The sequence below is a fragment of the Tachyglossus aculeatus genome, chromosome X4 (assembly GCF_015852505.1).
Source record: "Tachyglossus aculeatus isolate mTacAcu1 chromosome X4, mTacAcu1.pri, whole genome shotgun sequence".
Classification (NCBI taxonomy): Eukaryota; Metazoa; Chordata; class Mammalia; order Monotremata; family Tachyglossidae; genus Tachyglossus; species Tachyglossus aculeatus.
In genome coordinates, this window is record NC_052098.1 from 55,451,243 (window position 1) to 55,468,380 (window position 17,138).

A 17,138-nucleotide genomic window follows, 5' to 3' on the forward strand; every position below is an offset into this window, starting at 1 on the left:
AGGACTGAATATAGCAATCCTATGGCAAAAGGGAAAGGAAATATTCTACAGTAGATTCCCACCTTCTCCATTAAGATATCCCTGCTAGAAAAGCAGTGAGATTGTATAATTTCCCTTTCCCCAAATGAGTTACTCTCCTTGTGGCACAAAATACAGCGGAGGCTTGAGCCATGGGGAAAACATTAAAGGCCTTCACTTGAACCATCTTCCTCACTGAACCATCATCCTCACTGGAGCTGAGGATGGGCAAAAGTGTATTTTAATGAAGAACAGTGTGGGAAAATGTGAAAAACGGGTGCTAGGACAACAGGGACCTTGAATGCAGGCTTGAGATATACCATTTTCTCTCTTGATTCTATTATTCTTGAGAAGGTGTTTCTCTTGGTCTTGGGAGGTGAATATTTTTAGTGTTTGTTTTCCCCTTAGAGTTGCTTGGCAGCAGAGATCATGTGTTTTACAAATGCCTATGACTGCCCTAGGGCCTTCATTGGCAACAAAACTAAGAGAAAGAGAAACAGAATTTTCAATTTCTTATTAAACCAGCTCCCTGATTCTCATCATACTGACACTGATTTCTACTGGGCTTAGAGCTCTTGTGTCAGTCAGTGCTTGTTTTCATGACTTTGTGTACAGTCATATTTGAGGATTCAGCAACGAATCTGGAAGCCGGTGTCAGAGTATGCTTCTGGTATTCTGGGAAATACCCTCAACTCAAAGGGCCAAAAGCATCGTCAGCGTTTGAATCATTCATTCAGGAACTCCTTTACATTGATGGTGAGGCTTGGGGAAGACAAACATGCAAGAAAACACATACATGACTATGGACTACTTTTCAGAACAATGAAGTGTTCTGAACTGACAATTAGCCAGAAAAACAAATAAATTACCTACCAATCTTTCCTAAAAAACTTAATATAGTAAATTTATTTCCCTCAGTGACAAAGAGCCAAATATTGTCAGTGAATTCTGCTACCTAGACAGTGCATTACTAAAACAAGGATAAGCGTTCAAATCCTTTGGGAAACTAACAAATATTGTAATGACAAGATTCATATGGAAACAAAGGACTTTAGAGCCTTATCTTCCTATTGCTCTCTCTTCTCTCTCTTTCACATGTACACACGCACACACACACACACAACACACACACACACACACACACACACACACACACACAGCCCTATATATTAGTTAAAATCTTCTGCCATTAGTTTGAATGCTCCTCCAGGGTGGGGACTGTATCTTTTACTTCTAGTGCATGTTCCCAGACACCCAGTACTGTGGTCAACAAGCAAGAAGATCCTCAAAAGTGCTGTTGACCTATATTCAATATGTATACCAACTCTGTTATATTGTACTCTCCCAAGCACTTATTACAGTGCTCTGCCCACAGTAAGTGCTCAATAAATATCGAGTGATTGATTGAAAAGTTTAGATCTGGTTGTTGCATCCTATCGAATTTTATGTTCTATGTCCCTGATGTCCTTGTATGTATTTCATTCAATTGTATTTATTGAGCACTTACTGTGCTCATGTATTTGTCCCACTGAAGTTATCTGTTTCAGATTGTAAACTTTGAGAAGGAACTGACTATCCTTGTCTTGTTTGGAACTGCATTTTTTGATGGTAATACTATGTACTCATTGATGATGTGATAAAAATGGGGAAACACATATAAATGGACACTCAATATTACCTAAAACCCTTTTCTTCATCTTAGTAGCTAAGGTCTCATGAAGTTATCGAAATCTTGCCAATATCAGAAACAATGTTATTAATCGTAAGCATCTTGCCTCTGGAGGAGAGATTTAAACCACAGGGCTATGACTCCCTCTTTTTAGCTCCAGAAAAATAATACATTTCCCGGTGATGGTGGTGTGCTTGACAATATGAGGCAACACTGTGGAATGTCAACCCATTTCTAAGTTTAGGATTCATCATCATCATCATCATCATCAATCGTATTTATTGAGCGCTTACTGTGTGCAGAGCACTGTACTAAGTGCTTGGGAAGTACAAATTGGCAACATATAGAGACAGTTCCTACCCAACAGTGGGCTCACAGTCTAAAAGGGGGAGACAAAACCAAACATACTAACAAAATAAAATAAATAGAATAGATATGTACAAGTAAAATAAATAAATAAATAGAGTAATAAATATGTACAAACATATATACATATATACAGGTGCTGTGGGGAAGGGAAGGAGGTAAGATGGGGGGATGGAGTGGGGGACGAGGGGGAGAGGAAAGAAGGCGCTCAGTCTGGGAAGGCCTCCTGGAGGAGGTGAGCTCTCAGTAGTGCCTTGAAGCGAGGAAGAGAGCTAGCTTGGCGGATGGGCAGAGGGAGGGCATTCCAGGCCCGGGATTCCACAAGGGAAGGCATTCCTTGAGATTTTTTTTGTTGTTGTTTAATAAAAAGCACCTTAATAGTAGAAATAAAGACCAAAATCCTTATAAATGTTGTGCAAAGCAGGTGAAACACCAACTCTTGCACCCTGTTACTAAAGGAGCCTTCTTCAGCAGAGACCATCCGTAGGGGATGCAGCGTGGCTGCAGTGTGAGAACCAGCGCGGCTCAGTGGAAAGAGCATGGGCTTTGGAGTCAGAGGTCATGGGTTCAAATCCCAGCTCCGCCACTTGTCAGCTGTGTGACTTTGGGCAAGTCACTTAACTTCTCTGCGCCTCAGTTACCTCATCTGTAAAAGGGGGATTAGGACTGTGAGCCCCCTGTGGGACAACCTGATGACCTTGTAACCTCCCCAGCGCTTAGAACAGTGCTTTGCACATAGTAAGCACTTAATAGTAAGCACATCCAAGCCGTCACCAAAACCTGCCAGTCTCACCTCTGCAACATTGTCAAGATCCACCCTTTCCTCTCCATCCCAACCGCTACCCTGCTCATTCAAGCTCTCATCCTATCCCGTCTGGATTACTGTATCAGCCTCCTCTCCAATCTCCCATCCTCCTGTCTCTTCAATCAATCAATCAATCAATCAATCAATCGTATTTATTGAGCGCTTACTATGTGCAGAGCACTGTACTAAGCACTTGGGAAGTACAAATTGGCATCACATAGAGACAGTCCCTACCCAACAGTGGGCTCACAGTCTAAAAGGGGGAGACAGAGAACAGAACCAAACATACCAACAAAATAAAGTAAGTAGGATAGAAATGTACAAGTAAAATAAATAAATAAATACATAAATAGAGTAATAAATATGTACAACCATATATACATATATACAGGTGCTGTGGGGAAGGGAAGGAGGTAAGACGGGGGGATGGAGAGGGGGACGAGGGGGAGAGGAAAGAAGGGGCTCAGTCTGGGAAGGCCTCCTGGAGGAGGTGAGCTCTCAGCAGGGCCTTGAAGGGAGGAAGAGAGCTAGCTTGGCGGATGGGCAGAGGGAGGGCATTCCAGGCCCGGGGGATGACGTGGGCCGGGGGGTCGATAGCGGGACAGGCGAGAGCGAGGTACAGTGAGGAGATTAGTGGTGGAGGAGCGGAGGGTGTGGGCTGGGCAGTAGAAGGAGAGAAGGGAGGTGAGGTAGGAGGGGGCGAGGTGATGGACAGCCTTGAAGCCCAGGGTGAGGAGTTTCTGCCTGATGCGCAGATTGATCGGTAGCCATTGGAGGTTTTTGAGGAGGGGAGTAATATGTCCAGAGCGTTTCTGGACAAAGATAATCCGGGCAGCAGCATGAAGTATGGATTGAAGTGGAGAGAGACACGAGGATGGGAGATCAGAGAGAAGGCTAGTGCAGTAGTCCAGACGGGATAGGATGAGAGCTTGAATGAGCAGGGTAGCAGTTTGGATGGAGAGGAAAGGGCGGATCTTGGCAATGTTGCGGAGCTGAGACCGGCAGGTTTTGGTGATGGCTTGGATGTGAGGGGTGAATGAGAGAGCAGAGTCGAGGATGACACCAAGGTTGCGGGCTTGTGAGACGGGAAGGATGGTAGTGCCGTCAACAGAGATGGGAAAGTCAGGGAGAGGACAAGGTTTGGGAGGGAAGACAAGGAGCTCAGTCTTCGACATGTTGAGCTTTAGGTGGCGGGCGGACATCCAGATGGAGATGTCCTGAAGGCAGGAGGAGATGCGAGCCACTTCCCACTTCAGTCCATACTTCACGCCGCTGCCCGGATTGTCTTTGGCCAGAAACGCTCTGGGCATGTTACTCCCCACCTCAAAAATCTCCAGTGGCTACCAATCAACCTACACATCAGGCAGAAACTCCTCACCCTTGGCTTCAAGGCTCTCCATCACCTCGCCCCCTCCTACCTCACCTCCCTTCTCTCCTTCTACAGCCCAGCCCGCACCCTCCACTCCTCTGCCGCTAATCTCCTCACCGTGCCGTATATATGTATATATGTTTGTACATATTTATTACTCTATTTATTTTACTTGTACATATTTATTCTACTTATTTTGTTTTGTTAATATGTTTTGTTTTGTTCTCTGTCTCCCCCTTCTAGACTGTGAGCCCACTGTTGGGTAGGGACTGTCTCTATATGTTGCCAACTTGTACTTCCCAAGCACTTAGTACAGTGCTCTGCACACAGTAAGCGCTCAATAAATACGATTGAATGAATGAATGAATGAAATGAATGAATAAATGCTATTATTACTATTATTATTATTATTATTAGGAGAGAATTGACTGCTCAGCAGCATTATTAGCATGAGGCAAACAGACTAAGAGGGCAAGTGCATGGCACTTGATGATAGACCCGTGACCCAAAATGCCAACCTTCTCAGCACTGGATTCACTAGAGAAATACCATACTTCATTTAGCTGACTATCCTGAATTTTCTTGACTCCATGGGTTGCTGGAAAGAGGCAACCCTTTCGTCAGGAGGCCCAAAGCAGTCAGAAAAGTTGACTGCCCTGGGAACCTGTTCATCGATTTCTGGAATTCCTTGCCCTAAGATATAAAAGCAGGAGTGGTTTCTACAGCTACAGGGATAGAGTCTCATTACAGCATGGCTCAGCTGGTCTATATTTTTAAAGTGCTGTGACTATCTTTGGCAACATTTCATGCCGTTCTATCAGACTGGGGTTTTTGTAGGGCAGGAAACACCTACTGTGTTCAAATGAGCCCCTATTTCTCTTTTCCATCTCCTTTCTTCCTGAACAGCATTCATACTCTTGACAATTATTGTTTTAAAAGCCCAGCCAAGTATCCTCTCAATTAGAGTAAATTCCACTGGGTTGTCTTCCCGTGTGCAGTTAGTATTGGAGAGCATGAAAAGTACAAAATTATTACATAGACAAATAATTGCTGAACAAATTAGGTAAAATGACTGCTCATGTTGATTCTGAATAAACCCTCTCTGTTCTGTGTCTTCATTAATTTGAGTACTTCATAGACAAGGCAGAGAGAAACATGAGTAATGTCAATAAGATATTTATCTACTTACCCAATTTGGGCATGTCTCTATTTCTGTCCAATTTGTACATTTCCTGTTTTAAATTGGTTGTTGAGATCTGAAGAATTATGAAACTGACTTTCTCTTCCCAGAGCCTGGCATGGAGCAGGGCAACTCTGGCCCCCATGAGGATATGGGATGGGAAGAAGAAGTGCCTTTCCTCTATTTGTCACTTGGCTTCTCCCAAGGTCCCATGAGACGAATGAATTTTCCTAGGGGCCTGAAATCATTAAATGTTACCATAGTTGGATATGAGTACTTAAAGACCTGGTTGGAGCTGTAGAAACACTGTTAAGTGACTGCAGAATAGCTTCTGTGAATGCATTCAAGTGAATTAATAATTTTTCATGGCTCAGTGGAAAGAGCACAGGCTTTGGAGTCAGAGGTCATGGGTTCAAATCCCGGCTCTGCCAATTGTCAGCTGTGTGACTTTGGGCAAGTCACTTAACTTCTCTGTGCCTCAGATACCTCAAATGTAAAATGGGGATGAAGACTGTGAGCCCGCCGTGGGACAACCTGATCACCTTGTAACCTCCCCAGAGCTTAGAACAGTGCTTTGCACATAGTAAGTGCTTAAGAAATGCCATCATCATCATTATATCTTTCCTTTACAATAAATGCTAATAAAAAACCCACAAGAAGTATGCAATTTTGAGACTGGAATGGTGAAATTAATAGCAGTCACCACACTTAATACCTCACTTCGTTAATTTATTCTGATCCATTTTGTATTGTGAATGTTGCTTGTGAATTGGCCACTAACAATAGGCAACTATTTGTTCAGTATCACCCTGCTGTTGGGCCAATGGAGAGGGAATCAGGGGAACTCTGAGAATCAGAGGAACAGGGTTCTAATCCGGACTCTGCTTACTTGAGTGATGCTATCAGAAGGCTTCTGCCTGAAAACAACTTAGGGTGTTCTACAGGTGTAAAAGTTTCTGAAAAATAGCTGGCTAACATGGGCAGTGAATATATACCACAGTTGTTACCAAGGCAACCACTTTCCGGGTTATACAGCATTGGCACTGTGCTGTGGTCACTTTGGTTGGAGTCAGAAGGACCTGGGTTCAAATCCCAGCTCTACCACCTGTTTGTTGTGTGACCTTGGGCAAGTCAATTAACTTGTCCATGCTTCAGTTACCTCATCTGTAAAATGGGGATTAAGACTGTGAGCCCTATGTGGGACAGGGACAGTGTCCAACCTGATTAGCTTGTATCTAGCCCAGCACTGATACCACAGAGTAAGCGCTTAACAAATGCCATTATTATTATTATTATTATTGTAATGATTGTATTATTGCATTATCATAATTATTGTAAATAGGTCCTACAAAAAAATCCTTTGCAAGATTGAAAGTGTACAATATAGTTGGCAGATACAATCCCTGCCCTCTAGGAGCTTGAAGTCCAGCGAGGGAGACAGGTATTAAAATAAATTACAGGTAAGGGAAGGAATTTAGTGTAAGTACATGTATGCACATAAGTTCTGTGGGGCCAGGGATGGGGCACCTAAGTGCACTGGTGATACAGCAGTACTGAGCTGTGGACCAATACTGTCTTCTGAGATACTACTACGTTGACCCAGCTCTCTCCACATTGGGAGAAGGAGAAAGTTTTCCAAATACTAAGGACGAATGTCTTTGGTGAATTTCTGTAAATTTATACATTTGGGATTGCGGGGAGACTATCTCTCCATCTCCAGCACTCTTGAGTCTAGTAGTGCTATGGAGAGATACCTCGCCCAGAGAGCACCTGATGGGGTGAGGCACTCTTGAGTGGAGCCAGAAAGCACACTTTTCATGATGATTCTAGAGAGTTGCTCTTTGGCCCCCCTGTTTCCTGGTGCAGGATATTCTCAGCACTCGGAGCGTGCTATTCTGTCAGCCACTGCTACCAATCAGTCAATGGATCAATGGTGTTTTATTGAGTGCTTAACTGGTTCAGAGCTGGGGAAAGTACAATGTAGTAGAGAGGGTAGGCATGCTCTCTGCCAACAAACAGCTTGCAGTCTAGATGGGGAACCAGGCATTGAAATAAATCACAGACATGAAATGGTACTGTGTAAGGATATGTACATAAGTGCTGTGGTGCTGCAGATGGAGTGAATAGCCAGTGCTTAAAGGGTACAGCTGAGAGACCATAGGCCACACAGAGGGGAGAGTGGGTATAGAAAATGAGGGCTTAAGCAGGGATGGCCTCTTGGAGGCGATGTGATTTTAATAAGGCTTTGAAAGTGGGGAGAGTGGTGGTTTGTCAGATACTAAGAGGGAGGGAGTTCCAGGTCAGAGGGAGGATGTAGGCAAGAAGCTGAACATGGGATAGACAAAATGGAGATAGAGAACCTCAGTTGGCATTAGTGGAGCTAAGTGTGCGGGTTGGGCTGTAGGAGGAAATCAGCGAGGTAAGGTATGAGGGAGAGAGCTGACTGAGTGCCCTAAAGCCTAGTGTAAGGAGTTTCTGCTTGATGTGGAGGTGGATGAGCAGTGGGAGCATGGTTTCAGGCAGCTGCCAAATTATTCTCTGTCTTCATCAAGGTGAGAGTTTTTCTCTCCTGTTAATATTCAGTGAGCTTCATTTTCCCTTTCAAGATCTACAAGGTGACCACACCTTCCAGAGACATAACAAGAAAAACATTTTCCCTGCACCTCACCATATATTCTCTTGAGCCTGGAATTTGTTGTTTTCTATGACCACTTATTCATTCATTCAATCATATTTATGGAGCACTTACTGTGTGCAGAGCACTGTACTAAGCACTTGGGAAGTACAAATAAAGTAGTTCCCCTATGCCTCTCAAAGAGAGAAGATAAGGTATTAGTATTAGAAGCTACATGGCCTAGTGGATAGAACACAGGCCTAGAATTCAGAAAAACCTGGGTTCTATTGCTGGCTCTGCTTCTTGTCTGCTGTGTGACCTTGAGCAAGTCACAACATCTCTGTGCCTCAGTTACCTCATCTGTGAAATGGGGATTTAGACTGTGAGCCCCATGTGGGACATGGACTCTGTCCAATCTGATTAACTTGTGTCTATGCCAGCACTTATTACAGTTCCTGGAACATATTAAGCACTCAATACTACCGGTTGACCAACCAATTGAATTGTCCACTTCCACCCTGCCCCTAATCCTCCACTGGCCATTCTCCTAGTGATTTGTGTGTATATGTGTATTTGTGTTGGAGAGACTGATACGAGCTGAGGTTCACACTATATAATAATAATTGTGGTAATTGCTAAGTACTTACTATGTACTGAGCACTGAATTAAACACTGGAGGAGATACCTAATTACATTGTAAGTCACAGTCTTGTCCCTCATGGGACTCACAGTCTAAAGTAGGAGGGAGACTATATATTGACTCCCTATTTTACATATGAGGAAATTGAGGCATGGAGAAGTTAAGCTTCTTGCCCAACATCACTCAGCAAGCAAATGGCAGAGCCAGGATTAGAACCCAGGTGGTCTTTCCATTAGGCCATGCTGCTTCCACAGTCTGTAAGCTCCTTGTGGGTAGGGATCACTTCTACCAACTCTATTGTATTGTGCTCAACCAAGCGCTTAGTACAGTGCTCTGCACCCAGCAAATATTCAATAAATACCATTGATTGACTGATTTGATTAAATCCGATGTGGCATTCCTATATTCAGCACCAGGAGCAGTAGGGTGGGGAGAAGTAGAGCGAAGGATTGAGGTAAATAGAAGGCAGTCGCAATCCTGCTGCGTAGACCTGTTGAATGTGTACTAGAGCCTGTTCTCTTTTTATTCCCAGGTTGGAAAATCAGACTCATTCATTTTCTCTGAAGTGCAAGGTATCAATAAACTTTCTGAAATGGTACTTAGATTTCAATAGAAATCACAATTGCATCATTTTAGCCTCACTTTAGAATATCATTAGAAAGATTCCTTTAAGTGCTGTTTTTTCCCCATCATAAATATTTACTTCTGCTTTTAAAAAGTCTAAATAAATACTTTCAATTTGTAAAGCACTTCTAAGTCCAAGAGGAGGGTGGAATAATTTCACACAGCACAGGCCACAGTAATGTACAAAACGAAATCTTCAGCCTTATTAAACAAAATCTCCAGCAGAAAATGACTCTTCTTTACCATGAGAATGAAAGGTTTCTGTAATATGCACTGGCACCCAGTTTTATTTACCAGTTCAAATGTGAATGAAGCCATCTCATGTTTTTCTATTCTTGAGACCCTTGAGAACACATTTCAGATTGACTATTAGATCATTTGAGTGTGGTTCTGCCTGGAAGCTATCGCTGGAAAGGTTGGGAGATGAGAATAATGAGGAAACACACTTATTTTATAGACCTGCAGATGAAACCTGTATTAGACACTTTCTTCTCCTTTTTTTCCCTAGTTAATTATAGCTGACACACTGGATAATGCAGCAAATTTAATGTAAAGTATACCAGCCATACATTTCAAATCAGAAACTGTAATAGGATGCTCGTTCTGGGAAATCTCTATATTTTTCAGTTCATATATATTTCCTATCATTGTGGTTGTTTTGCTTGAATAAATAAGATCATCTTTTCTCTCCATTCATCTATGTGGGCATTTCTATAATGCTAATGCCATAGTACCTAAGGAAAAATCTCTTTCTAACATAATGGTAGCAATATAAAATATGTGCAGCTGAGAGTCACATAAAAATTGATGACATTCACCCAAAGTGGGATATTTATTTTCCATGTATACGCATTCCTGTTCTCTGTTGTTATTGATGAATGGAAAAAGACAAATGTGCCAGCTCTCAAGAAGATGGGGGAAAATAAGAACTGGAAATGTTTTATATGAGGTTTTACATACCAACAATATAGGCTTTCTGCTAGGGTCCTGCATTGGTGCCTTGGATTGGGAGAAGAGTAATAGTGGGGGCAGCATGGGCTCCTCTACCAGTAAGCAGGACTTAATACCCCTTGAAATGTTTCCTCTCATCCTTAACTCCTCTTATCCTCAACCCCTCCCCTACCCAGTCTCCTGCTCCTTTCTGGTGCTATGAGCCTTCACTGTCATAATGAGTAAAGGTACGTATTGAATAATGCAAATCCACAGATCAAGCATCAGTATTCAATGGCTTATGTAACCCATTTTCCAAAAGGTTTATAATTAACAGACAATAAGAAATGGGGCAGAAGGTCCTTCAGACCAATGATCTGTGCAACATGACGCAATAATTCAAATAACTCAGGTGTCTACTTAGACATTGGTGGTAGCTTCCATGGATTTTTAAGTTGCCAAGAACATTGCATTATTAGAATAAGGGTTCCCAAATCATTTACCCTTCTCATTAACAACTGAAATGAAAATCAGATGAAAGAGTGATCAAGTTTGCGAATGCCAGCAAAGTAGAAAAGAGGAAGATCTGCAGAGTGCGCTTACAGTATGCTATGGAAAAAAGGACAAAGATTCGTTAATATGAACAACAATGAAGTCATTCAAGGGGGGAAAAAGCAGCACAGATAGAAATTGGAGCAATTACCCAACTCTCCAGGTAACCAGTTATTTTGGGTAACAGAGAGAAGATTGAAGATGAGTTTATGGCACATCACCACTGCAGAAAAGGAAATGCAATTCCCAGGCTATCAGACAGGGCACTTGAAACACAAACCAACCACACCTCCTTAGGCGAGCACCTAGGTAGTTTGGGTAACCCCCAGTTTTCAGCTTGAGGTGTCTGGAAGCTTGGAATGAAGAAGATCCAGGGTTCCAGTTTCTCCTGGAACCCTTCATGCAGAATCTACACTACTATGGAATCCCCAGAGCTCAACAAGAGGGGTCACATCAAGAGTTGGCATCCTTGTATCCCATGGGGACTCTTGGAGCTCTTTTCACTTCCATGCCAAACCCAAACCTCACTCCCAAGAGTTTAATGGGCCGGACCTTTGAGGGCTGGACTATTTCAGGGAGCTATTCGCCTCTGCTCTCTTTTTCCACGATTTTCCAGCTCACTCTCTTCATTCTTCTCAAGCTAAGCTTTGGGTGATACCTCACTCTTGACTCTCCTGCCTCCACCCTGGTGCTCATGCTGTTGCAGACTTGAAACTCCTTCCCTCCCCACACGAGAGAAACAGCAGCTCTCCCTACAGCTGAATCCCTCCTAAAATTCCACTTCCTCTAACAATCTTCCCAGATGAATTTCCCATCATGCAGTCATATTATTCCCTCAGAATATAGATCTGCTTAATTTATTTATTTTGATCACTCAAGTTGTAAATGTTTGTTTGTCTCCTCTGTTACAGCGTAAGCTCCTTCTGGACAAGGACTGTGTCATTTTGAACTTATGGTGCACCACTCCAAGTGGGCTCTCCAGAAAATGTTATTACTACTACTACTACGACGACTGATTACAACTACAACTACTACCCTCTCTGTAGAATGAACCTGCAGATGAATGTTATAACATTTCCTTGTGTATTTTTAAAAGGCCTGTTTTTCACCTTTTATAAGGAAGGAGAAGTAGAAAGTGGCAGAATAGAGCAAGTCATTTTGGAAATAGCAGTTCCTTAAGCTTTTTTTGAGATGAAGTGCTACTTAAATTGAAATTAAATTTAATGGATGCATAATAAAAAATAAAATGTGTCTTATTGATCATTGTTGTCTTTGGCTTTACTCCAGTACCTATAATTCCATCTTAAATTTATCCCATTTAGGGTTCTATTGAATCTATTAAAGGCAAAAGATTTTGTTAATTAAAAGTTAAAAATAGACTGGTTACATCCATGATACCAGGTCTAACCAGGTCTAACATTAAAAATTAAGATTGTGTTTTTGCACTTTGACTTTGTTTACTGAATTCCAATTTTAGAAAATACAGTTATTTTGAACGACAGTATTATTTCATCACAGAAGGTTTGCAGTTGTGTTTACTAAAGACAAAAGAGTGGAGAGAGACACATTCATATCTTTTTTAGAAAATTGCTGTTTTGCTACAGAGCCAATAAATCTAAAGACAGAACTGTCAGCAGATATTATTCCATAAACAACCAGTAAATCCATTTTTCACCAAAGGAAAATATTTTGTATTAAAAGCATGTCTCATAGCTTATCCTCCTCTAAATATTTTAGGATATTAATATTTTTGAAGAGATACAAAAAGAACTAAGACTAATGAATGGGTTTAACTTGTTTTATCTTGACACCATATGTGCCTGAATAGTGAATATCAAGTGCTTTATATCACAAGCATCCTGTACATATATGGCTACCTTGTTCTCCAGCTGCTTTTCTTTTAATATGGTACACATAAAGTCAATAAAAATCAGTTAAACCAAATCTTCCTTTGGAAAAAGAATAGCTTTCCTGGAGAAAAATCAATATAGCTTTAATCAATTTGGGTATTTGAATGAATTTTTGCTCTAATTTTCTTTCTCCTCCATTCTTTCTGAAATGAGTCTCTGTAAAAATAGTCATCGCCAGTGAATTCTGACTTTGAAATTGTGTAGGATATAGGGGCTAAGATTTCTTAAAGGACAGGAGGGTAAATGTTCGCCCTCCTTCTGACCACTGGGTCATGAGCCCTGACTCTTCCCATAGCTGTCAGCATCTGGGTCCTGTTTGGTCTGCAGCTTAACTGATTGGAAGGCTGATAGAGTCAGAGCTATCCTCCTCTTCCCCATGTGCCTCAGCCAAGGTGGAAGAATTAGTTTTTCTGGGTCTTAGTTTTTCCCCGTCACACATCCCACAGTCATCCCCAACAAGTTACAAGATATAATCCCCAATATTATAGTGTGGTATGGGCCCCTGACCTTTTCTTCTATAGTCATCCCCCAGTGGTTTTATCCTATTGATTCATTATTCAAAGGAGCAAATCTTTGTAAATGATCAAAAAGATTAGAATAGTGCTGAAACACAAACTTTTAAATCTACCCCTCATGGTCACCACCCTGTGTATTTGAACAGTTTGGTTTTAATCATCAATTCAGCCTCCTGACCCAGATTCTAGAATCGCCCTCAACCCTACAAGTCCCTTATAGAGTTAGGCACTTAATGAGCTGCATTCCCTTTTTGAGGCCACTCAGGGGATCCTTAAGACTAAACAGCAGTAAAACACGGTTTGAAACTTGATACTCTCATATGCTCTTTCAAGTACAGCAATATTGTACTAAAAGGTCCTCAAGTGGCCAGAAAGGGTGAATGCACCTAACTTACTATGAAGAAGTAACTTACACACTGCCAGGGAGTAGAGGGCTCCATTCCTTAATTGCCTAATGAAAGCAGAAGGAAAAATATGCTAAGCACAAGAGAAAAACACTAGTATAAAAGCAAAGGAATATCTTTGATCTTTTCTTACCAAATCTGGTAAAGAAAATGAGACCCCAAAGCTCAGTTACACTAATGAATGTATGTCAACCCTACTCCCCTCTGATTTGCTCTGCCTTCCCAAACCTTTTCTCCTCCAGTCACAGTGTCTTTCCAGCCTGGCTTCCCTTCAGGAGAAACCACCATCCCTTCTTAGGAATTGTGCAGGACACTAACTTGCCCCAAAACTTTTGTTTCATGAGTGTTTGCAGGGGTGTTTTATTTCCCCCCTGAAGGAACACTCTGAATAAAATCCAGGCCACTCTGTTAATAACATGGGGTGGTGAAATAAATGATAATAGTCTCACATGGAGGGCAAACACCTAAGCTGGGAAAAGAAGTGAAAGAAAGAAGTGTTTTAGAGAGCTGCCCTGCTCCCCTCCCCGCAAACCTCAACAAATAGATGTTCAAGGAGTATAAGGTATGTTTCTTTCCTGGAAAGAAAAAGACAAAGTATCTAGAAAATCCATGATTTTTCCAGGTTCTAACAACATAACCATTTTCATTGAGCTAAGGAGAACTTTTTAAGTGGAAAGAAATGCACTACCATTTGATCTCACAAAGGGGCACAGAAGAATATCATGCATTCATGTATTGTATAGGTCATGTCTCCTATATAAGTCTTGCCAAACTTGTCTTCGACAGCTAATTTAGCTCCAAAGACAAAATCTAAACAAAGCAGAATCCAAAAATTCAATGAAAGAGCACCTCATACTCCTCTGCATCTCTCTCTCTCTCCCTCTCTCCCTTTTTCTTCATCTGAGTCTCAACTCAGCCTCCTGTGTTATTGAGATGACCCATTCATACTCCCCTCCCTTGCCTGAGCCATTGTCCCAGCCTCAGAAGGTGTTCTATTTACACACGGACACACTCCACTGTTTCAAAGGGACATTCCATTTGAACCCACTTGCAGACAAGATGCATTCCAGTCACGGATATTTCCCCACTCTCCCAAAGGTTAGAGATCAATGCTAAAGTGGATCTTATATTTTGTGCAACATAATCTCACCCATTTCCAAGAGGTGTTGCTCTTGTTCTGTTGCAATTTCCCCACCTGCCCCTTCCGTTGAGTAAGAAATTGAAAGGACCAGATGAAATTTTTAACCACCAAGCTACAGATGCTCTAATGAATGGCTCTTGAGAAAGTGACTGCGGGAAACTGATTTCTCCACAATGGAAACAAAAAATGGAATCTCCCACACAGCCCACATGTGAGTATTACAAGCCCAAAGGATAGAAACAGAGCCTCATCCTCTTCCAGTAGCACTAGTGACACCAGCAGGTGCCCCTTCCCCAACTGAGAATTCAAGCCCCTTCTATTAGAAGAAGGTGTTTTTCTACAAGCTTTTCAATTACTCATCCTTTATGCTCACTACGGACCCAAGTCTTATCCCAGTTACGCATGACACAAATATGGAAAGAGAACTTCCTAAGCAGCCTCCCTTAGGTTCCCCAGTTCCTTCCACCCCATAATAACCGAGGGCACTGCCATGTATTCTCCTCTCAAGGGTGGGAAGTTGGGGAATATGCCAACACAGCAGGAAAATTAGAGGCACTAGTCCCAACAGCTTGAGGAGACCATGACCCTCTCAAACCATTTGAGAAAGTAGCCCAGAAATGATCTACCTGAAGAAGACCACACACACACACACACACACACACACACACACACACACACACACACACGACATATATATGCACAACCTGCTCTACCCACTGATTATCTCTGTCACCCATACTTCAGCACAGACCAAAAATGAATCCAACCATTTTGGTGAGGAGGTAAATCGAAGGGGAAAAGTGAAGCCAAGAAGCTTCCTTTGTTTCCACATTTCCCAAATAAGAGAAGGAAAAGAAAGTTCACTATTATATTTTTTAAAAGCAATCCCATTTCTCCTGTCAGTTTGTCACATTCTAAGCATATAAACCACATCATTTTTTCCCCCTCCTATAAATCTGTCTTCACATTCCCATATGCTCTTCCTTCTCACTTTTCTACCTTAAGGCCACCAGTAAGTGGGGGTTTACCATCCAATCCACCACCCCTACTTATTACCTTCCAGCCCGGCATGTCTCCCTTCCTCTGGCTCTGAAAAATGTGGAGCATCAGCAGCATCTCACGAGTAGCTAGAGATTTTTATCCTGTTCACTGTGGCCCCTTACTCACCTTTAGCTGCAGATCTCTCCTCTCTCTTTATAGAGCTATCCAGCTAAGAGTAGCAGTATCCATTCAGACTGCTGCCAAGAGATACAGTCCCCAACCAGTGCATTCTGTGTGGTGTGTGCGTGTGTGGTGTGTGTGTGCGTGAGGCGTGTGTGTGTGTGTGTGTGAGAGAGAGAGATTGAGGGGGGAGAGGGGCTCACTGGAGGATCGGAGAGTGATTATTATTTCTCCTCCTCCATCAACCCTCTCCCTCCTCCTTTTTCTCCGCCTACCCCTCACAGTTCCTTTGCCCAGGATCCAAGGTTTCACGATCTCCTATTTGTTTAATAGTAGAAATAGAGGAAAAGCCTGGGGGATGAAGGGGGAGGAAGGAAGGGGAGGGAGGAGGAGTGCGCATGCTCGGAGAAGGGACACTAAGTGCTCGCTCAGGCAGAGAGAAAAAGAGAAAGAGAGAGAAAGCACAAGTCAAAGCAGGAGAGCTCCTGGGAACTGAATGCACAGGGGTGCACGGAGGTCAGCAGGGGAAGTATCAGTCTAAATGTGTGTTTGTCACTGTGTGGGAGTACACACACATATGCCCATTGGGGGGAATACATAATGCGACATGTATACTGACCTCTAAAAGTAAAATATACTCAGTTCCTTGTTCCTTAATTGGACTACAAAGCATTTTCATGCCAACTGTGTGAAACTCTGTGAGGCCAAGGCTGGTTTCCTGCTAATCTTTCACCAGCCTCCTCCCCAGTGATTCAAAAATGTAACATGATTCCCTCAGAGAAGTCAGAGAAACCCTAATAGAGGAGAGGCAACAGAAGAGAGAAGGTCACTGTATAAGCTGATGTTTTTCAACCTAAATGGGTCCAAACAGAACAGGCAGAGCCGTGCTAAACTGAGGTGCTAAGAGTCTCTCCGGAGAAGGAAGGGTGGGGAGAAAAGCAGGTAATCGTCATTTAGGGTATGTAACAACTGAAATGAGGGGTGGAGTTGTCAGGGGACTGAGAAAAAGAACTGCATCTCAATAAAGCTACATCCCAGAAAAGGATAACTAATCTATTCCCAGAGAGCAAAGAAAGGAAAATGAAAGAGGAGAAGTTTCATTTGTTTGTTTTGTGGTATTTGTTAAGCATTTTCTATGTGCCAGACACTGTTCTAAGCAGTGGGATAGAGTCATTCATTCATTCAGTTATATTTATTGAGTGCTTACTGTGTGCAGAGTACTGTACTAAGCACTTGGGAA

At 42.3% G+C, this 17,138-nt stretch overlaps 1 protein-coding gene across 2 annotated transcripts in view; it reads right to left on the bottom strand.

The window, feature by feature from the left end:
* PLPPR1 (phospholipid phosphatase related 1) overlaps positions 1-16,072 on the bottom strand; it is a 289,407-nt gene extending 273,335 nt beyond the window's left edge. For both annotated transcript variants that reach the window (XM_038769829.1, XM_038769828.1), the window contains exon 1: positions 15,905-16,072. The gene's annotated coding sequence lies outside the window, so the exon portion shown is untranslated. The remainder of the gene's footprint in view (positions 1-15,904) is intronic.
* Positions 16,073-17,138: the final 1,066 nt, after the last annotated feature.